The 23,094-nt window shown below is 40.6% G+C and overlaps 2 long non-coding RNA genes across 2 annotated transcripts in view; one reads left to right on the forward strand and one right to left on the reverse strand.

Moving 5' to 3' along the window:
• Positions 1–1,977: 1,977 nt before the first annotated feature.
• Positions 1,978–9,324, reverse strand: LOC121898437. The gene is made up of 2 exons (XR_006096461.1): positions 8,228–9,324; positions 1,978–2,397 (listed from the first exon to the last, which is right to left on the reverse strand). It is a non-coding gene; the product is annotated as an uncharacterized LOC121898437 (long non-coding RNA).
• Positions 4,990–23,094, forward strand: part of LOC121898436 — a 62,485-nt gene continuing 44,380 nt past the window's right edge. The window contains exons 1-3 of the long non-coding RNA XR_006096460.1: positions 4,990–5,558; positions 6,918–6,983; positions 7,279–7,372. This is a non-coding gene — a long non-coding RNA (uncharacterized LOC121898436). The remainder of the gene's footprint in view (positions 5,559–6,917; positions 6,984–7,278; positions 7,373–23,094) is intronic.

The following is a 23,094-nucleotide window of genomic DNA, read 5'->3' on the forward strand; positions in this document are numbered from 1 at the left end:
CTCTCAGGCTGTGGTTGCTCTAAGACGTGTGTCCCTGCTTCTTTGGCCATTGTGGGCAACATCTGTGACAACTGATTTAGTCCGAGAGGTTTGCACTCTGAAGTATCCAGACTTCTTTCCTTCCTTTCGCTTCTGAACACCATTTATAATTTAACTCAAATGTTATTTGTGGGTATGTTCATCTTTGCAGTGCAAAGCTTGTTAGAATGTAAGCTAGATAACAGCCGTTAATGTAATTAACGGTTATTAGAACACCTGTAAAGCAGAGTGATACATGTATAGTTAAAAGTCCCAGTGCTGTTGTACTCTATATCAGCACTCATGGAATGCCTCTTGTCCAATCCGTCTATGGTCCAATCAAATTACTTGGTTGGAACTAACTATTTTGCTACACTGTTTGTATAATTATAAATGTCATATCCGATGCAGATATGGATTCATCCTAGAGAAGGTGTCCAAAAATTAGAACCATGTAAAAAACATTTTTGAATCAGAACTCCAGCCTTTCCATTTGGATCAGATCTCTTATCACTTCTGCCACGTCCCTCTCAATACGGGTATCCACTGTACTCTCAAACTTTCACAACATTCAGTTAATGAGTCCATTTAAAGTGAGCCCATATCAGTCCACAATTTCAGTGTGGATGAAATTCTGGAGTAAATGTTTACTTCTTGCACTTGATTTGAGGCTGAAATGAGGCTAAATTAACTCTGTGGAAGGGAGATTACCAGTGCCCCGGTGTGAATTATGAGGAAGACAGTAAATGCTGGAGAGTGATGACTTTCCTGACAGCCCTCTGGGCTGTTTTCTGTCTGACTAAACCAAGATATGTTTTATAGGTGTGCATGAAATAAATAAATAAAAACATTTGGGTAAAAGTAAAAAAAAAGAAGAAGTTATAATTACAGCACAGTTGACTGTCATTTCATTCCATATAACCTGCATATTGTGACTGAACCAAAAGCCAAATTGACTGATCACCATATGTGCATGTAGTTACTCATTTTCAAAATGTCACCTTTGCGAGAGCTGCGGTAAGAATAACAAGCTTTGCTTCTAGCCTTTGCATTTTTACACCATGCAATGGGCTTTTGAAAGGGCTTCATAAGACCAAGAGGTTGATGAATTTTCACAGACAACCTTTAGTATCACCGATAGTGATAACAGAATTCATGCATTTATACTGTATATATGCTATGTGTCCATTCTGTGACTCTTTATCTCTGCCTGCTGGAAGGGAGACTGTGTATGTATGCAGGAGAGAACACATATATTAGACTGTCTATTGCTCTGCTGTAAATATTTTGATATAAAATCGTTTTAGTTATTTCTCAAGCAAAAGTGCAAAACATGTTGAGCATGTCCGATGTGAGGATTTGCAGCATTATTGTCAATTGAATATCTTTGTGTTTTGGACTGTTGGGTGAACAAAACAAACAATTTGAACATATCTCTTTGGGCTCTGAGAAATTGAGCAGGCCATTTTTCACCATTGGCCCTTTCTAGATGATTATACAAAAAACTAATCATCAGATTAATTGACAATGAAAATAATCATTAGTAGCTGCCCTAATGATTTTCTGTCTTTTTCCCTGAAAAAGTCATTGTCTCACGTCTCTTTCTTGACACTTTTCCTTTTCATTTTCTTTTATGACCACTTCTCTCCTTATCTCTGCTGCACTTTAGGAATTCAACAGTTTTAGTGCTTCACCCACATGTTTCATACCATAGCATGCAATCTATACTGTAGCTGAGATGTAAAGATCTCGAGACCAAATGTGATATAATTGCAAATATGCTTCTTTTTTGGAAAATCTGACATGCATTTATACACCACTGACATGTGGGTTTGTTCAATTTGACAAGGAAAACAGCAACATTTCAAGCAGAAGCAACTGAAAACAAGTGTTTAATTCAATTTGAATGACCTGTATAGGGCAATATAGCCATGAAATAAAATCTTAATATTTTCCATCTTGACATCAATCCACGATTTAATAATTTTTTGTTTGCCTGTAAAATGCAGGATTGAAACATCATATTATTTTTCGACAGATTTAACAACAATAAAACATCTGCACCACCTGCAAGGCTGTCATCATTCTTTATAACATACAGGTTATCCCACACAGCTATGTGCACCAGATGCTTCAACTAAGTAGAGCACAGGCATCAACTTTAATAATCAGTTTCAGCAGAGACAGAGCAGAAAGGTCTGCTCACTAATGGATCTGCTGTTGTTTGTGTTTCTTTACAAGACATCAGCCTGATATCTGCAGACTGTTGCTAGTTGGCTTTAGCTATCCGGCAGGTAGGGGACACACTGAACAATGTAGTATCTGGAAACTGTTCAGTCGAATCCCAACACTTCAACTCTCCCAACCAGAGATGATACCCTGTCAACAAACACAAACAGAAAGCACAGATCAGTGTGCAGAGTCATTTCCAGTCTTTCCTTCTCGTAGATACGACCATTAAATTCTCTATCAGATAGCCAGAGACAGCCAGCCACCTGAGGCTACGACACTTCCTGTAAACTACAGCATGTCCCCATGTAGTGTAACTAATCAGGTCACAGTTAATGGGACTATCATGACTCAAGATGGCGAATGTAGCCAACTACTAGGGATGTGCAGAAAGCTCAGTATTTGTAGTTGTATCTGTATTTGTTGAGGCAGCAAAATTATTTGTATTTGTATTCGAATGAAAGTGGAGGGAGGCTTAAAAATCCTGTTTTTGTTTTTATTACGCTTTTAATTTTTAAAAATATTTGTATGAAACAAATATTTGTAAAAAACCCATTATTTGTGCTTTGCCGAATAATGTATTTGTATTCGGGCACACCTCTACCAACTACCATCTACTTTACTTTTTGACTAAAAATATGATTTTTGTGCATACTGTAATAACTCTATTATCACGATTTAGACATTTTAGATTTATCTCCCATCTCTACAGCTGAGTAGGTAGAAGTGTGATTCGGCTGAGCAGAGCAGCAGCAGGAGATGGCCTTCCACTCACCTGCCCATTTTTACAGTGTTGAATGTGATTGGTTTGTTTTGACTAGCTGACTGTGATGATCAGCTGATGTGGCGTGCGTGACTTACAGTACATACCCTCCCTAACCATAAAACTTCACTTCTGCACATATTTGACTGCAGTTTGTTTATGGCTCTGACAACATGATGTAGGAGCTGCGATTAGGCGCCATTTCAGCCGGCAGCATCATGTCAGCCGGGATGGGAGACGATTGGGTGCAAACTTATGTATGCGTCCCCATAAAGCATGCAGCACTGTGATTGGCTGAACGAATAAGCACCCGAGAATCAAAGTGGAGCCATGCTCCCGGCGCTTTGCAAGACAAATAAAACCGCTCCCAACTGTGTTTTTTTTAATATTTTCCCGTGTCACTCTTAGTCTCATCTTTTATTCCCTCTTCCTTCCTCTTAAAACACTGGCAAGCAGCTCAGCCAAAATTAATCGTTTTTTATTCATGCTTTTAGCAGGCCAGTAGAAAGTATTGGATTCCTTTAAAATGGAAGAGGAGGCACAGTTTAAAAACAGCATTATCCTTCCAACAACCTTCAATCAATTAGATTCCCTATTAAAAAAAAAAAAAAAACACCACTAATAGGTCCTAAAGAGCTTTGGCACACACACGCATACACACATAAATTTGTCACTATTCTTCCTTGTAAGTCCTCCCAAGTTTTTAAAGTGATGGGCCAACAACTACCACCTCAACACCTGGAAACGCACACACATGCATGGTAGCTTGTTAGAGGGAGCGGATGCAGGAATTTGGGGGGGGAGTCTGTGATGCTGTTAACACATCGGGGACCAGCTTGTCTGCTGCCCTTGATGTCTGCCCAGTCTGATGCTCTGGGAGTCAGTCAGACGCCCCCATTGGCTGTACGACCAAAACAAACTCCCCAATTAGAGCAGATAGTTAGAGGCTATGCAGAATAAACAGCTGTTACAGTTTTGGACAGTCAGCAGGATGGAGCTTGCTGAGCGCTATCAGAAAACAGAAAGGCTCGCAGGAACTTCAGTGAATTGTAACGGCATGAAAACTGCCTGTGACTCTTTGAGAAGCGTGAACAAAGAATTTGCTGCCAACAACATGGTCACAGAAGTCTCATCTCAAGAAGAGAAAATGATCACTTTCTTGGGTTGTAGCTCTTTGATGCCACCAAAAGGAAATGAAACAGGCTCCTCTACCTGTGTTTTATAGTGAAAATAATTATGATCGCTGTTCTCATGATTAACAGCAGATCCTCAGTGCTGACAGATGTCTCTAAAATGTGACTAAAGTCTTGACTCACAGATCCGTAAACCACATTCAGCTCTCCAGAGAGGCTCCTCACTTCTTTTTCTTCATCTTCCGACTGTTTTTTTTTTCTCCTCACACACTCCTACACTCTGTTTTTCTGACAGATTAGATCTCTCTCTCCTTCATAGTTTAGATGGATTGCAAAGTTTCCCGAGCTATAAATCTATTAATATTCACTTTGGAGACTGAAGACGATAAATCGCGCCCATAAAAGCGCCACACAGGGAACAGAGCCCCATCTCACATAGACACACACACATAGACACAGGCAGTTTGTTAAGTGCCTGTGTGTTTACGTGAAACTCCATGCATGTGCGCTGCATTTATATGTGACTATAGGGCTTCATATGATGGACTCTGACTCTGTTCATACTCACTGTCTGTGTCGCCATGATACTGATAAGGGTCACTAAAGCAGACACACACACTCAGTTGTGGCTCTTTATCCAACCATAGATACATTTTCACTGTCTGATTAGAAATTGATTTTTTCCACATTAGGGATATTATAATGCATTGTATGGTTTCACATTTTTCCTTGTTAATTCAATTTCCTTTTCCTGGAATTGGACTGTTAGCTTCACCGTTCAGTTAGGGTTAGTTTGATGGCTTGATTCTTTTGTTTCTGTTGACTTGAAATTCGTCATAAGCCTCTTGGTTTTGTAATCTTCTCTCAGCAGCACAAATCTTCGAGATTACCTTTTTTGTCTTGTTAATGATAACTTAGAACGTGACAGCACAAACATCCACGTGAGTGCAGGTTTTGCTAAAAGATTTAAGTACAGAAAACAGCCACTTAGAATGGATTGAATCAAATGTGCGCATGTCAGATCAATACATTAATGCGTTTCTGGCCTGTAACTCTGACTGCACTGAGGCTTCGAGCTAGCATTAGCTGTTGGAAGAAATTGCTATGGTTAACCCACCATCTTCTGATATCTGCATTAGTCCAATTGAAGAGCTCTGTTACAGTCCCAGAGGAAAAATTAATACATAGGCTGTATGCAATCAGGAGGGTGCAGGTGAAGTGCTTGACGGAGTGCAAAGAAGCAGGTAGAGGGAGGGGAGAGAGGAGCTCGAGTGGTTTGCTTTCGAGTTTAATGCTAGTGCTGATTTCCAGAAGTTGCATATTGTAGCTTTAGCATTTTGGTTGCCTAAAAAAGTCTTGTTCAGTGTTTGGTTGTACTTAAGAACCTCCATGGAGTCGGCTGTTCAGTTTTTCTGGTAAGTACATTTTGTTTTAAGCCTGTTTTTTGCAAGCCAAAATTAGCATTAGCATTAGCACAGTCAATGTAAATTACAGATTCACTGTGCTAAACAAGCTAGCAGCTAGCGTCAGAGTTAGCTCCACCCACTCGTCCAAACATGGTAACTTCTGGCTCCAAAAATCCAAGATGGTGATGGTTAAAATGCTGAATTCGAGGCTTCAAAATGGGAGTCCACAAACCAGTGGGTGACATGACGATGGCTACGTCCATTATTTTTTAGTCTATGCGTAAACTGTTAAACTGTCTGCTGCTTTTAAAGAGATGAAGAGGATGAGAGGAGCTGATTTGATGTGACTGATGAGTCAGATGTCCTGACTCCAGTCACTAAGTGGCTGAGATCAGCGACCACAGGGTCCTCAGCATGATGCAGAAGTGCATATTGGTGCAAATGCAATCACATCACAGTTGTTGCAGTGTAATTGCTTTATTCAGCTGCAGTAAGAACAAGGCCATTTCGTGGAAGCCCTTTTTGGGTGGCATCTGGTCTGAAACAGTTAACTCACCACAGCACAAAGCTGAACCTTTACCACAACAGGCCAAAACATATGAAGCTCCAATACTGCAATAGCTGATCACTGTCGGCTGTACAGTGTGTGTGTGTGTGTGTGTATATGTGTGTGTGATTTAATCTGAGCCAGAATATAAAGTTGAATGATGGTTGCTTGACTGTGTGAGTTTTGTGTTTGAACTCCTCTTTCATTCTTTCATTTTGTTTGTATGTGTATGTGTTTGTGTGTGCATGCGCACAATTTTTTGTTACCTCATGGGGTCCTTTTCCAGTATAAACACCTTGTCGGGACCAGTAGTCCTCATGGGGACCAAAGCCTGGTCTTAAAACACCATTTCTGAGGTCATGGATAAGGTTTGGGTAAGGCTGTCCACAATAAATGGAAGTCAATGCAATGTCCTAACACGGATAGCTGCCAAAACTGGTGTGTGTGTGTGTGTGTGTGTGTAAGAGAGAGAGCGAGTGATTTGGGATGTGGTGTTCCTAAGAGAAGAACTTTGTGCTTATCTGAAACACCACATGGCCTCTCTCTCCCCTCTCTCTCTGTCAAAGCTGCCATGACCAGGGGGAGAAGTTGGAGAGAGAGAGAGAGGCTGTGTTTGGAATTGCGTACTAACATACTAACATATTAATCATACTAAGTATGACGTCAAATTGAGTATGTAGTGTGTTCCAACTGCATAGCATGTGGAGTTTGTGTATGCGAGAAATGCCGGGATGTATACTAGATTGGCAAGAATTTCTGAATATGCAGCATGAGCTTACTGGACATACTCAACCGCCCCAAAATATATTGTGTCTCTTCAGACTGTGCGATGGCGGACTGCAAGGCAGATGGTTCTGGGACCAGCCAGCAACAGACCACAAACAAATGTGAGTAACCAAACTGTATTACGGCTTCCATGGGGTCAAATAATATTCAGATGACTGGGCTTGTATTCATAATGAACGTATCTTTATTGCTGCTGGAATTGTATGTACTGCTTGACTGGCCTGCTAGCCTGTTAGTCTACTGATGGTAATTTAGCATAGAAGTTAGCGAGTTGGCTAATAACACTGTAGTTGCAACTCTAACTAATGTTAATTACAAATATAGTGGCTGTAAATGTGGACATGTGAGGAGTAACTGTGATTAATAACACCGTCCATCGTTGTTCGTTTCATCAAGAGACCGATGAAGACGCTGAATGCCTCATTACATGGAGGGCTACGAACAAAGAAAAGTTTACCAGCAAGCACAATGCTGCCATGAAAGGCTTGGAGTAAGTAAGAAAATTAATTTTTAAGTGTTGTAATTTTCATGTGCATGGCTCATTATTAGTTCAACTGTTACATATTTTGCAACTGGACAAAAACCAGTGTATGGATAGGAGAGTTACTGCTCTCTTCTCTGAGGTGTATATTTGCTAGATGCTAGTTCTATGGATATTAGTGCGCTCTCCACAGGTTGTCCAATAACTAGTAAGTAGTAGCAAGTAGGTCAATTAATCCAGTTAAAGACACACATACACTCACTGACATGCCACTCATTTATTGCTGGTAGTTTAGGATACTCCTTTGTGCATGTGATTACATGAAAGGGAATAAACATAGAATATGTACAGACATTAGGCATATGCAATAATGATATTCATAAACAGTGTGACACAATGCAATAGTAATACAATGTAAGGATAAACAGTACAAAGATGCATAAATGAAGAAAATTCATTATGTTTATTCTTATGAGTTCTCATAAGTGTAAAGGAGTATCAACAAGGAGCAACATTTCAGCTTAGAAAAACATATATCTGCTGCTACTGGTATAATGCACACAGAGAGCGAGCGAAAGAAATGTGTGTCGGTCTCTTAACAGACGCATCAACACTCTCACAACACTGCAACATAAACAAATAGCATCCCAACGGCACAATGATAAATCACCAATAAACATAAATAACATCATCAGGGATCGTATACATTACAATGAATAGCAGTAAAGAACATTTGCAATAGTTAACTAAAGTGACTAACAAACTATTAGAGACTCAAGCGCTATCACTATACATGAGACAGTACAATAACATATCACTACTGCAACGCTAATTGCAATAAGAGAATAATAACTAAGTACTCACATTCTCATGGACGCACAGGAAAGAATAAACCAGCAAACATGAAACAAGAGCCCAGAAACTTCGGCAGTGAACAATGTAAAAGTCCAGAAACCGCAGCAATTAATGAAGTAAAAATCCAGAAAACTTCTCTGACTCGACTCAGCCCAGATGCTTCACCCCGCTAACGAGCTGAGTCCGTAGACAGCTGAACGGAGGCCTTTGATTGGTGCAGAGAATCCTGATATTGTCTGTTCACATGCACTCCCCGTGCAAGGCCACAGACTGTGCATGTAAACTGTGAGTGGGCTGTTAGAGGGATGCCTGTGCTGAAACTGGTGAAGAGTGGATGACCTTCTGACTGCTCTTCTAACTGTCACATTTTTATAAAAGTGCTTATCCCCTGTCAGAAGTTCATGCCAATTTGACCAACGTTATGCTTGTGTAGGATGTTCATCAAGGAGCATGGGTTGGAGGGTAAGGTCGATACGTGAGCCAGAAATGGGAGAACCTCAAACAAAGTATGATGTATCGAAAGCACTGAAGTCTTGATGTTTAGCACAAAAGAAATGTGATTATGATGATGTTTGATGTTTTATGATGACGTTTGCTTTCTTCAAAAATAATCAGGCATCAAGTCAGTGCTAGGTAATATCTATAATTTATTAAAACAGTTGAGTCCATTATATTTATCCCATGTGGTATAATAATTATAATATAATTTTTCCCCCTGGTTTCCCCAATGTAATCACAGAGTACATGACTAGTGGTGAAAAGTTCAGCTAAATAATCAGATTACTTTTGTGTATGTTTTTTTGTACGAACTAAAGGCACCTCGCACAGGTGTGAGCACTGAGGGAGGAGAGGCCACTGCTGCAAACTGGAAGTGGTTTGATACCATGGATGAGGTGGTGGGGCAAAGACCATCTATAACCCCACCAAATGTCATCTCCTCAGCCATGGCACCAACCCCTGCAGCAGTCGTCTCTCCTCCAGAGCAGGAATTTAGCACTCCAGCTAGCTCTAAGAGGAAACATGAGTCAGAGAGGCTCATGTTTCTCAGAGAGTTCCAGGAGAGAGAGGAGGAAAAGGAGCGATGAGTGGGAAGAAAGGGAAGAGGAGAAAGAGAGAGGGGCACTGGAGAGAGAGGAGGGAGAGAAAAAGGGGAGAGGAAGAGAGAAGGCACAATGAGAGGAGGGACAGAGAGTGGATGGAAAGCAGGGCGAGGGAAGAATGGTGAGAAAAAGAGGAAAGGGAGAGGGAAAGTCGAGTCAGGGAGGAAATACAAATTTTGCTACTAGAGTCCTTTGCCAAAAAAGGAAAAGAAAAAAAAATTGCAGTGTTTCTTCTGTGACCTCTTTGTTCTAATCAAAGTAATAGAATTATTACAAGAGTTAGGTTTAGGCTATTTTAAAAAAAAATCTTTTATCTTGGCATGATTGATGATTTAAATGTGTTCATGAAAATGAAGGAGACAGTGCAATGTCAACCAACTTTACTACAACTATGTACATGTATTCACCAAGGTTGAAATTGAAATGAGGAAAATCAGACAACTCCCTGGGTAAAGGTTAAAAAAAAGTGTTCATGCAGTACACGGATCTGGTTATTTGGAGCAGACACAGCAGCTGCGAGCCTGCTTCTGAGGGGGTCCCCAGGCCGCTGGAGCGGCTCATTGGCTTCGTCACAGTCATCACCATCACCGCCTTTGTCTGGCTTCAAAATGTCCTCATTCCCGATGCAGAGACTGTGGAAGAAAAGGCAATAACACAAACTCCACCTTCACCTCTAGCGCCTTCAAAAAGATGGAGCGCCACCTGGTCTTCAGCACCCCAAATGCTCTCTCCACCACACACCTTGCCCTGGACAGTCTTGTGTGTTACCTGCCCTCAACAGCAACCTGGACAGGCCCATGGAATGGGGTCATTAGGTAAATGGGTTGAGCCAAGAAGGGATAACCTCCATCACCTATGAGGCACCATCCTCGAGGTGGGTACAGCTGGTGCACATTGAAGGGGTGGCACCTGAGGACCTTGGCAACATGCACACAACCTGGGAAACCACGTGGACATCCAGAAAGCGACTCTTGTGGTCACAGATGGCTTGAAACTGGACAGAGTGGAACAGTTTCCTGTTAAAATAGTCCACTGCAAACCATCCAGGCGGTATAATGCGAACATGGCACCCATCTATGCTCCCTGCCACACTGCTGAAAGCTGGAGAACTAGACAGCTGCTGGAACCCAGCCTTTTTCCTCCAGCTCATCCCTGTTGGGAAAGCAGATGAGCCTCCTGAATACACCTTGCAAGCCCTTGCTAACCCTGTGAACTATGTTGTGACACGTGCTGCGGGGAATGTCAAAAGCCTCTGACACAACCTAGTGGGATGTGCCACTAGCCAACCAGTACACAAAGACAAGAACCTCAAATGCCTTCCTTCATCTATGTTCGATGTTCCCCTGTAGACAGAAGTCCTTCCTAAGGTCAGCTTCCCTCAACTAGAGGCACAACAGGGGAACATGAGGATTTACGCTGCAGTATGGCCTTGTTGTACCAACCTCTAAAAGATATTTATGATATTATTTAGGTTAACTATTTATTCTTATAATTTATTTGTCAATTAAATTATTTACAATTACCATTTATTTTGCTTAACAGTTATATATTTGTTTACTTATACATATCTATTGATGATCAAACATATATATCAATTTCTATGATGATGTAATGCGGCCTTTTCCACTTTCTGTCAGTGTTCTGATGCTGTAAGAGATTTTAATTTAAGAGAGTAAGATTCTCACTTTCTCTTTCATCTTGACTGTTGACATCACATTAATATACCGGGAGCTACTGAGCTGACTGAACTAGATAATGTGCTAATACTTCTGAGCGAAATCCAAAATTCATGTAGATCTGAATCATCTACCACAGACAACAAGCTGATTGCTTCTGTCGTCTCTGCGCTGCAAATACTCGCACACGGTGGCTGGTAAGAGGCATGGTTGGATAAAATAATTAAGAATGATAGTGAGTGAACATGAAAGAGGAGCTACTCTGGACCCGGGACGTTAAAGGTACAGTTAAGAGGAAAAATGCTCACATATATAATGTACTGTAAAATAATACTTGAAAATATTACGTTGAGTGGAAGAAGTAATGTTTTACATTTGTGATAAACAATTTTCAACAGTAGCTCGGACAGTAATGTGATCAACACAGTGACTGCATCACACGACTGTCTGGAGTAGGCTTCAGTGTGAACAGCTGGTAATGCCATACTTAATCGTCCATTTAATAGGCAGTATGCAGTACATACTGACTGAGTATGTAGTAGGCAGCACGTTAGTATGCGATTTCAAACACAGCCAGAGAGAAAGATAAACTAGCTGGATGAAGAGAGAGAAAGTTGTTGGATCAGGATGATTCTTACCATATAGAGAAGAAGTATTTGTATGTCTTCAAGTGTGATGTAATTTTGGTGCTTGTGATAGCAATAAACTGTAAAATATTTGTTTTTCCGTTTAAAGGCCCTGCACACCCATGGCACACACACACACACACACAGGGGATTTCAATTATTCTGCCTAATTAGACCACAATTAAACTGTCTGGGTGTGTACAGACTGTGTTTGAGTGACGTCTCTCTGACTCACTCGTTTTGCACCTGATGAGGTGGGACAAATTACACCTTGGAGTCCAGTGACCTCACATAAATTTAAGCATAGCTCCACCCACCTTCAACCTAATCAACCACAATATCTGAAAACACCTGCAGGGGTGTGTAGGGCCTTTAAATGACATCTTGTCAGAGTGGAAAAGACAGAAGTGAAACTATTAAACAGGAAAGTTACAGAATGAGTTGAATTCAGCGCAGTAACCTTGTTAATTGTGCCCATACTGGATCATTATGCTCCTCATGATTTACATCCAGTGTTGATGTTCTGTGTCAATGCAGGAAGAAGTGTGTCCTTTATGTTGTAGCAGTCACCCATTTGTGGGACTTGCTATCATTTCCCTGTCTCCCCGTTCCAAATTTGGATAGTTGCATGTCTGGGTTGATTGGAGGGTTATGCAGATCACCTGTGTGCAAAGTGTGGGGACTGGCTCCCAGGTGGTGATTGAGAGCAGCTGGGTGCATTCCCCTCTTGGCCAATCGGAGTGTGACAACGCCCTTTTTCTGGGGTTTAAGAGAGGGGAAAAACTGCACTCTGTGGTCATTCTGTTCTTTCCTCCACTGGTTGCAGACCTCATTTGAAAAGATTGTCAGACAAACTCTGGCCTGTTCAGGTCCTTTTGTGTCTTCTTTCTGGTCTTCTTCTTTCTGATGTGAGGGTACCTTTTGAGGGAATACCATAACATAAACCAAGTGTCCTGCATTGGTTTCTTACTGCCCATCGTGCAAGAAGTTGTGCTTGCCCCATGATAGCCTAAACACCTGCAGGCTTTATTTTTTATACACATTAAAGAGGCATTGTTTCATTAAAGGGACATTTCCCATTGTGCAGCATCTTGTAAGGTTTCTCCAAGTGAATATTATTTGTTTTTTTTTTTTTTTAATTTTTATGTGGCTGGGAGCTGGTTTTCCGACTTCTTACAGAACATCTGTGTTCAAGGGGAACCAGTACTGCCACAGTGTAAATAGGTGAAAAGTAAGGGTGTGGAGGATGATACAAGAGACTGGGATTGGTGTCCTGTCACAGACATGCAATTAACATTTGTGTTTTTATGACCTATAAACCACAATCTTTCCTCATCTTAACCATACTGTAGTTTTCAGGTGAAAATATTATAGAAAGGAAGAATTTTTAAAAAATTCTTGCTAACAAACTGACCAAAAGAGAGCTAAAAGGAGAGTGAATGTTGAACTTATAATCCTAAGGGGACCAGAAAAACTAGTACAAATGAATGCTGATGTTGTTCTGTTCGGCATATCAACTTAAAAGGTGATGTAGGTTTTAAGTTATCTTAATCTTAACCATAGATTAGGTGGTCTTTATTTCAATTAAATCTGAAGTCTTTTGTGACTCAACATTTTGGAAATTACCAACAAGTTTCTGTCCAAAAATGGGGCAGAAACCCCTTTTATATAGACCATTTTTGGAAGGCAATGACAATGTACTTTGTTGTTTAGGTTGGAGGTCTTGACTTTATATTATGATGTGGGACACTAATCTAAAATACAAATAAATCAACAAAACATCATAAAATATAAGTGCATACTTTGCATGCATTATAATGTGCTTTAATTAACTCATGAAGTGAAAGAACAAAATTCTTATTTGAGTCAAAAATGTTCAAGGGACAGACCTATCGTTTGTTTGCTCTGGATCAGATCAGTGGATGACTTGGTGCAGTTTCTTTTCACACAGAAAACAATTAAGCAAACCAAAATACATCACTAAATCCCACGTGAGAACATTCACTCTACTCATTGGTTAGTTGTGTTTGGGGAGGGAGCAAGAACAAAAACACAGAAGAAAGTCCTCTGGCTGAATGTGACATACTTTGATGCGCTAGTCCAGGTCTCGATTCTCTCTCCCGCTAGCTGCTCGCTCATCCACATCCCAGTATGCAAATTACAACTGGCTACGGGAGCCCTTAAGCTCAAACTTGCAGAGTATGACTTGTAGTTTGGTCGCACTGAGGTCAGATCATGTTCCCACTGCAAACAAACCGCTCATCGGACCAAGTCTCTGCACCTGAGTACAATTACTGTGTTCATATTTGCACATAATCGCACCAATGGGGAAAACAAACTAGAGTCTGATTCAACTGGACTCAAACACTCGAATAATCTCTGTTGATAAAGACACAGTCAGGTCATTTGATGGTAAAAGAAGTTTATCTTGCTCCAGGCAGCCTCTGTTGTCACATCACTACATCAGTTCAACTGCAGGTAAAACTAAACATGACTAAGACAACATGAGACATAAAAGAAGTGTAAAATGAAAGGAAACACCAGCAAAACAAAGGAAAGCTGTTTAGCAGGTAAAAACTGAAAAGGTTTGTCAGCACTAGTAAAGCAAAAAAGTGCCAAAAAATAAAAGCTGATCACATGCTTGCAGAGAAATGAAAAGGTCGAAAGTAAGAAAAGCAATAGAATTCAGGGGAAAAAGGTCAAAATTATACAAACGGCAAAGAAAAGAAGGCAATGGGTAACCAATGAAGTCCCACAGTATGAAGTGGTGGTGTGTATGAGTGCGTGTGTGTCAGCATGTTTCCTGCTTAATGAGACTGTGGCTCAGTGGAGTGAAGAGGACGTTAAGGCCGACTCCTTCGCCAGTCCCTCCTTATTAAACAGACAGAGACAGAGGAAGGGGGAGCGAGAGGGGAGACAGAGAAAGAGGAGAAAAGACACAGAGAGAGAACAAGGGAGTGAAGAAAGGAGAGGAGGAGGTGGAACGGTGAAGAAAGAAAGTGAGCAAGAGAAAGATAGGAGGATGGTAGAGAAAGACAGACAAGGAAGGAAGCAAAGTGGCTGAAAATGTATAGAGGTAGAAGTGTCAGATTTCAATGGAATGCACTTTTTCTACTAAATACACAGTTTTGGTGTCAAACTCCCACAGTGAATGTGTGCTACAAGATTAGTTCAACACGTGTTGTTAATATACATCAAGACAACATTCACCGTGATGAAGGCAACATAGCTGACAATATCATTTTGATGAACATTCTTGTAAAATGTAAGGTTGCCAACTATACAGCAGTTGCCATGTATAGACGTTAACGGTCCTGATCAAGTGTTTCTGGCCCTGCTCCCAATACGAGTCCTTTAACTGTGCATATCTGCCGATATTGAGCCCAATCCAATACTTATATTTACATAGCAGCAGAAGATACAATGTTGATTTAATATGTATCTGGCACACTGAAATAACAGCTGTAGCCTTCCTACTTTTGGCCCACGTTTTCACAAACTACTTAATTCAAACACTGAAGGTCTTGGTTCAAACTGATCAGTTTAAATTACTGATATGATATGAATGACAGTTGCAATTACACAGCAGTGTTACAGAGTAGACTTTCTTCCCTCACAGATAATCTTTGGCTGAGCACTGACACGCAAACTCAACAACAGACAAGCTTAATTTTGGCATGTTGTCAAGTTATTCATCGAATTAACGTTAATTAGCAACAGCTGATATGACCTGCCACCATCGACGTTTGTAAGTTTAAACGGTGTCGAGTGTTTTTTACACTGATACTCTTTGTCAATGAGAAATAAAGTGTTAGAGTCAGAGTGTAGTGAATCTGTGTATTTTTCCAACCAAAACATCAGAATTCATCAACAATTTTTCACAATTATATACTCACATATACGAGTGAAATTCTGCACTGTAGGTTGTTGTAAAGGAGCGCAGCGCTGAACACCAGCAGGCTGAGGTGGACAAAACACAGTAGAGTAACGACTAATATTAATCATTTGACGAACTTTTGTTAATCTTAGGTTTACAGGATTTTCAAATATCATAAATTATTATCCTTGAGGTTCTTTTGACCAAGGAACCTGAAACTCAGTGGAGCTGCTTAGTGGCCTACGGAGCAGCTTTCAGGTGTGAATGTGGAGCAGGATGTCGCTGAAAAACAGCAACCTTGCTCAGACTAGTGATAATGAGACTGTCCGCCTGGTTTAAAAAAAAAAAAAAAAAAGACAGAATCCATCATTCCAGCAAGCTCCCCAAAATATGTTTACCTTCAAGTGACAGAAGCCCTTTAGTGCTGTAGGAATTAAGTCAGGAGTACGAAATCTGATATTATAGAGTGACATGATGATCAAACAGACACAGTAAATAGCAACAAAAGGTATCAGTTATAAGCAGTCTGCAAAATCCACTGTAAGGCTGATAAAGGGGGTGAAGACTTTTAGAGACTGTTTATCTGCTTTGGTTATGTTATACTTTCATGTGAATTTCCACTCAACTTTTAGACTACACATCCTTAAGTACAATATATCAATGACTAACTAAAACATTTCAAGTCAATGATAGAGGGAGTGAACACTTTTAAAATTTAGTGGCATCTAGCTGAACTGTCTTGGCAGAAATGGATTATAAGTATGTTTTTAATTAGTGTATAATCACCTGAAAATAAGAATTGTGTTTTCGTTACCATGGAATGAGCCCTTTATATCTACATAGGGAGTGGGTCGGAGCCTGCCATGTTTCTACAGTAGCCCAGAATGGACAAACTAAACACTGGCTCAAGAGAGGGCCTTTCCTTTTTCTCCTGAGTTTCACAACCACTGCAGGTTCTCCTACATGCTTGGAAGGGGAGGGGGAAGGGTATTCAGTTGGTTGCAATCTGCAACTTCACTGCTAGATGCCACTACATCTAACACACTGCATCTTTAAAGCCACTGTCTCATTAATATTCAGTGGAGAGCTTTAAAGTTGCCCTAAAGGCCATGTCAAGAATTGTCTCAGGGACATACAGTGAAATGTCAGCTTTCCCAATAAAACACATGCCAATATGTGAAATACTGACCATGTTAGGAGAAACATCCTTCCTTTTTATATGTTCTGGATATATTATACCATATAATTTACCAGTGGATGATGGAAGGAGAAGAAAGGAAGAGGGGAAGAGGAGACAGAGAATGAACGGGGGGCACTAAGTTATAAACTAAAAGATCATTTTCATAAGAAAAAAAAAACAAGACTTACAACCTCATAAAGACGACCCACATTAAATCATGCTCATTCCATCCCACCCCACTCTCTCTCTCTCAAACGACTTTCCATCCAATTCCCTCTCATCCCTCTTTCTTTCTCTCTTCTCTCATGTCTCAGCAGACTAAAAGACTCAAAAGTCCACCTGGTCATTTATGGCAAAAACATTCTTTTTCAACACCTGTCCTCTCTTTCAGCTCATTCCCACTGTTTCTTTCAACTCTCCATCCATTTGTGTCTCTTTCTTTCTCCCTCTCCTTCTTTTTCTGTCTCATCATTCCGCTCTCACTCCGTCATTTTCATCCGTCTGTTCTCTCACCCACTCTCTCTCTCGTCTCCTTTTTTTTCTTTTTTTCTTTTTTTTTACTGGAGAAGAGGATATGAGTCGGTGGTGATTCCTTGATTGCTCCAGCATATGTGAGTGGCCTATAAATCTGTCATTGCATGTCTCCTTTTCTCCACACACACACACACACACACACACACACACACACTGACACACAGAATTTGGACAGACCCTCAGAGGTAACCACATATACCCACAGGGAGAGAGAATGAGATGGAGAGCAGGGTGGGAAAGAAAAGGAGATGCGAATGTGGTGTTTGGGCGGTCTAATGACAGGGGAGTATGAATGCTTAACCCTCCAAACACACACACACACACACACACACACCCACCCCACTGGTCCTGTCAGACTACAGTGGAGGGCTTAGGAAAGTATTGGCTTTCACAACAAAGGTGAGGAGGGCAGACCTGTCAATCAAAACAGGATCCCATTCAGGGAAAGGGGGACCACAGGTGACATGAGGAGTACGGACTGTAGCTCATGAGAACACACACACACACACACACACACACACTCCCTCACATGAACAAGACATTTCAGAAGCTGGTAATTTCAACAAGAAGATGAGTTTCATATCCTCGCTTTGCTATGATTTATCTGTTAGAGAGACAGTCTGCAAGACACACAGCTGTTCTCTGTGCAAATAAACTTATTTTAAAATGACAACCTAGCACCATTACCACACAACACTTTTACAAAGTCACAAATGCATAAATCTGTTATGAAATTCCCACAGATATCCAGTAGCTGTTTTGTGTGTGTGACTGATGTTTGCTTCATAGCTTCTGGCGTAAAACATTTTGAAAACCAGCTTTGCAGAAAAATCCTGTTTGATGACAGTTCTGTCTTTAAACAAAAGGGAGAATTGTTTTATTTTGAGAAGCAGTTTATGTTTACAGCTCATCCATTTTCGAAAATTTTCAGTGTGTTTGGCTTTTGAAGCTGTATTTTTAGACAATGAGAGTTCCCACTACGGTCCTATTTTTCATGACTAAAGTTGGAGTAGTTCTTTGAGTGGGGAGACATTACAAATCTGTGTCTGGGGAGTCCTTCAAAGTAAAAGGATAGGTTGTTTGCAGTCTGATGCGGCAGGATAACATCATCTGGCAGTGCCTTCCAAAACAGTTCCATTTGTCTGTTACAAGAAATATACATCATCATGTCTATTTACTGATCTGCCATCACTATGGTTAAGGTCTGGTTAGGTTTAGGCTACTAGACGTGCTTGGCTGATTTTAGGGAAAGATAAAAAAAACCAAAACATTGTTGACATTGTCTACTGAATTAAATTCATATTCTTCCCACACCAACTACCAGGTCTTAACCCGACTGTGTGTTCAGACAGAATGCAAAGTAAATTTTAGATGCTGCGTGATTCTATATGTGACCTGCCCAACTGGAGGGGAAAAAGCTCTGCTAATCCCTCCTTGACCTGGGCTCCACCCCAAGACCACCTACTCTATACAGGTCAACACACAGATAAATGTAAAGAAATTAAACAGACGTGGCTTTGAGTACAATTATACCAAAACTTATTTAAAAGATCAATTTAAAAAAACAGTAATGTTGTAATATAACCAGAGACCAATTTATTAATATAATAAAGATAATATCTGCCATGTAGGTATTTAAGAGTTTAGAATACCTCACACACCCTCATGATCATGCTGTTTCTGAGCAAATAATAAAAATAAAAAAAAATATATATTCAAAGTACTCCTCACTCTAAAGAAAAAAAACAAACATATGATTAATAAGCCAGGCTGACTGGTACGGGATAACCTCTTCTTCCCACGACTATATCACCATGTGTTTGCACAGCACTGCCACCACCGCAAACACACACACACACAAACTAACACCCCTAGGTGCCGTGTAATACTTATCTGCATGCAGGTGTACAACAAACCATACGGCTAGAGCCCCCACACAGTACAGCCCGGGTACGTAGAGCTAGGTAAAGGGGCGCAGAGACAGCGTTAATACACCTGACGAGGTCCTTCAGGCGCAGTGGGTTCGTCTCACAACACAAATCAACCAATACTAAATACAACTAAACAAAAGAAACAAAAGGAAAAAAAAATAAAATAAGAACAAAAACTATAGGCAAAACTATAATAGTATAATGGTAGCAAACTATCCTAAAAGAAAAAACAATCCCAGATATCCAACCGTGGCCTTCAATATGATATGCTTAATTGTTTCATCCTACCTCTACCAACACCGGCCAATTATGGCGCAGCTCAAATGCTCCTCCGTACTGGACCCCTAAATCACAAAGAACTCATCATTTTTGATACAACTCAATACAACACTACACAGGAAACATCAACTATTAGTGCCTACCTCTACAGGTGAAATCTACTGTCTCCCACGGATCTGGGTGTTCAAAAGCTGGGGTTGCCTGCACCTGGTATTTACAATTATTGCCATTAATACCATAAAGAAAACCTGACAGGTTGACTTTCAAACTACTATACATACCTCAAACAGGGAGATCGAACTCCCTGTCTGCCAGCTGACCACCGTGTAGGAGGACTATAGCACTCTGCTGTACGCTACGGGAAAACACTTCTCTCTGTGTGTCCAATGAGTATTTATAGTGTGCCCGGATGGCAATTGAATGGGATCTGATTGTGCTGTTGGCATTTCCCTTATATGGAAAATAACCCAACAACAACAACAACAGGAAGTGACATAAGTGGCCGTGAGCAGCCAGGTAAAAGTGACTACGCGGGGCTAGGCAGGTAAAAGTGAGGTGAAAGCGAGACCAACCCTTCTAGTCAATGCAAAGACACGAGTAATGTTGATGAGCAAAACATTTGTGCGTAATGCATTGCTTTTTGAATCTGTTTCATAGAGACAGAATGCAACATAATATGCAACCACGGGCTGAAACGCTAACAAAATGCCTGTAGCTAGCTAAAAACATTAGATTTCAGCATGTCAAAGGATTATTTTAGCACTCTGTCTACCAGAGAGAAAAAGATTTATAGCATATGCTGAAACCAGTTATATTATGCAATGCATAAATGCAAGGGCTGATGTTATGTCTACAGTAGAGATAGCACAATTGGCAGGCTGGCAGGACACTTTTCACAGGCAGCTGATATGGCGACTACAGGTTGTAAACACAGGCGAGGAAATTACACACAGAGACATGCAATCATTTCCCATTCAGGCTCTTTTTACAGTTCGCATTTCATCTGAATGCAGGTTAGCCTCTCTGTGATTTTAACATCTGTTACAAACACTGCAAACCTTTCAATTAAACATCTTTTCGTTTTTTACTTTCAACCTGTGTGTTCTCTGTGACTAGCAGCGTGTCCGAGTATAAGTATAATTTTTACAGGTTTCTGAGCTGCAGGCTGCAGGTCAGGTCAGGTCAGGTCTGTCTCTTCCACCGCACAGCACTCAGCCCTGTAACGTTATCTACTTTTGTCTCTGTTTTTCAGTTCGGCAGCTTATAAAAACTTCGTTCTTGGTTCTTTACCCTGTTAGAAGTGCATCCCATGTTTTCCCTTCGGCGGTGGGCGGGACTTAATTGCGCTTTGTCTCTATAAATGTACAGAAATGAGAGGAAGATGGACAAAGACTGGAGGGGAACAATGTAATGCTACTTCCATATTTCTTCCTGACAACACTGCTCAAGCTAGCAATAAAACCTAAAGTTAGCATGCCTTGTATTCAAAGTTTATCTACAGTCTCTCATTCCTGTGTAAACTGACAAACAGCTAGCAAAACAAGACACAATGAGAGTACTTTCTAAAACGTCGAATGAGTGAATGTAGTTCTTTTGCGAGCTGATGTTTGTTTTTATGCATCAATAAATTAGCTTACGTAGCTAACACTAACTACATAATGGATAATTACTCACAGATGCATTGCAGGAACTGGATACTGGACTCACATGAAAATTGCTCACCTGGTGAGCTAAAAAAGTTTTTTAGTTTCTGGGTTTGCTTCTGTGCTGTACATCTTACTGAATATGTGCAGTTGTGTTTGTCCCGTTGGCCCCAACCATGAGTTCCTGCTTACCCAATAGACTTTACATTGGAATGACGTCATGTCTTTGCAGTTTGAGGTGTCCTGTCAACAGTTTTACAGATGTCTAGTCTATGGGGAAAATGCTTTTTGGGTGGCGCCATATCCGGCTCTCTTAATTATTATGAGAATTGGATACCAGACTCCAAAATGGCTCCATTTCATTCAAATGAAAAAAGCTCACCTTGCACATAAGCCAAAAAAGTTTTCTCGCTGAACAGTAATTTCCTAAACTGTGGGAATGTTTCCTCATGGTTTAAAAATGTATAATCCAAAGAATAATAATTGAGCTTATTTGCAGTTGGACGTGTCCTGGTAACAGTTTTACAGACCTCTCTTTTATGACAGGTGGTCTAACTCAGCACTGCATTCCTTTAATACATCTAGGGTACTCGCAATAGGTTGTTGTATATTGTACTATGTGAAAGTGCATGCGTAGAAGAGTGTGTATGTAGTTCAAGGTTCATGAGAGATTAGAGCATTCAAAGCAAAAACACTTTAGAAACCTTGAAATCTCAGCAGTAATTGAGGTAACAGAAGATTGAGCGGCATGGCTCTACAACACTTGCGAGCCATCCTTCAAAACATATTATGGTAATTGCGTGCAAAGTGGACAGCCAATCCCTAAGAGGCACACACACACACACACACACATCCTTAAATTCTTTGCAGGTGCAGGGTTGTAATTATCTGCACTGAAAGACTTAAAAGTACCTGCACACTGCTCATTCCCAATCCTTCTTTTTATTCTGTGTAGCAATGATGGACAACATTCTGACCACAGATGGTCTTCTTAAAAAGGAGAATTGGGAATGAGCAAAAAGTGACAATTAAATATTACTGACTGCACCATTAAGCCTCAATATCTTCTCAGTCCCTGTCCATTTAAATACATTTGGGAGGCACCTCTCAACTGCATTCAACTTTTAATTTTTCACCTCAAGAAAGTTACTGGAGTCAAGTGTGTTGTGTGCTTAAAACCTGTCAAAGTAAGAAAAATTCTCAAAAATGGACATTTAAAGAGGTATTTCAAAAAAAAATTTAAAAAGTAATCAAGGATGTTAGTGTCTCATCAGTAATCAGTCAGTTTATGAATTGGACAAACTCAGTGAACTCCTTTTTTAAAGCAGATGTGAAATGGTGCAGCACTCTGATTTGCTTTTCTCTCTACCTGTGTGTGTTTGTGTGTTGTTGTTGTGATTGCAGTCCAGGACGCACTGTAGCGTAAAGCCACCGCTTCAAACCGCACTTAATCACACACTGCAGCGCCAAGTAAATATCTAATCACACACACAGAGCTGCATGAATGCTGATGCACACACTAATGTGTTTATCATGCACACACACATACTCTCAAACAGCACACTTAAAAAGGAACACACACACACACACACAAACACATAGCCTACTGACACATGTCTTTCAGATATGGAGGGGAAATTCCATCTTTTTCCACTTTGTGCAACGGTCAGACAGCGTGCACACACACACTCTCACACACACACACACATCACTGTTTGTGATCTATCTCAATGCCACGCCTCAACAGATTCAATCAGAGGGGAGCCTTTGTTTTTTTTCCTATCTGTTGTTTTATTTTCCTATTCTCTCTCTGTCACTCACACACACTCACAGGCACGCACACACACACAAGTACACACTCTCTCTTTCGTTTCCCGGTAGGAGCCAAATAACTTTAGTCTGAATGTTCCCACAGCTCTCACTATGGAACTAAACACAGACATACAACAGGACCACACGCACACACAGAAAGTGAAAGAGAGAAGATTAAGTTACAGGTGCTGGGTAATTGTTGATGTGAGGCTGATATC

The sequence above is a fragment of the Thunnus maccoyii genome, chromosome 6, assembly GCF_910596095.1.
Source record: "Thunnus maccoyii chromosome 6, fThuMac1.1, whole genome shotgun sequence".
Taxonomy (NCBI): Eukaryota; Metazoa; Chordata; class Actinopteri; order Scombriformes; family Scombridae; genus Thunnus; species Thunnus maccoyii.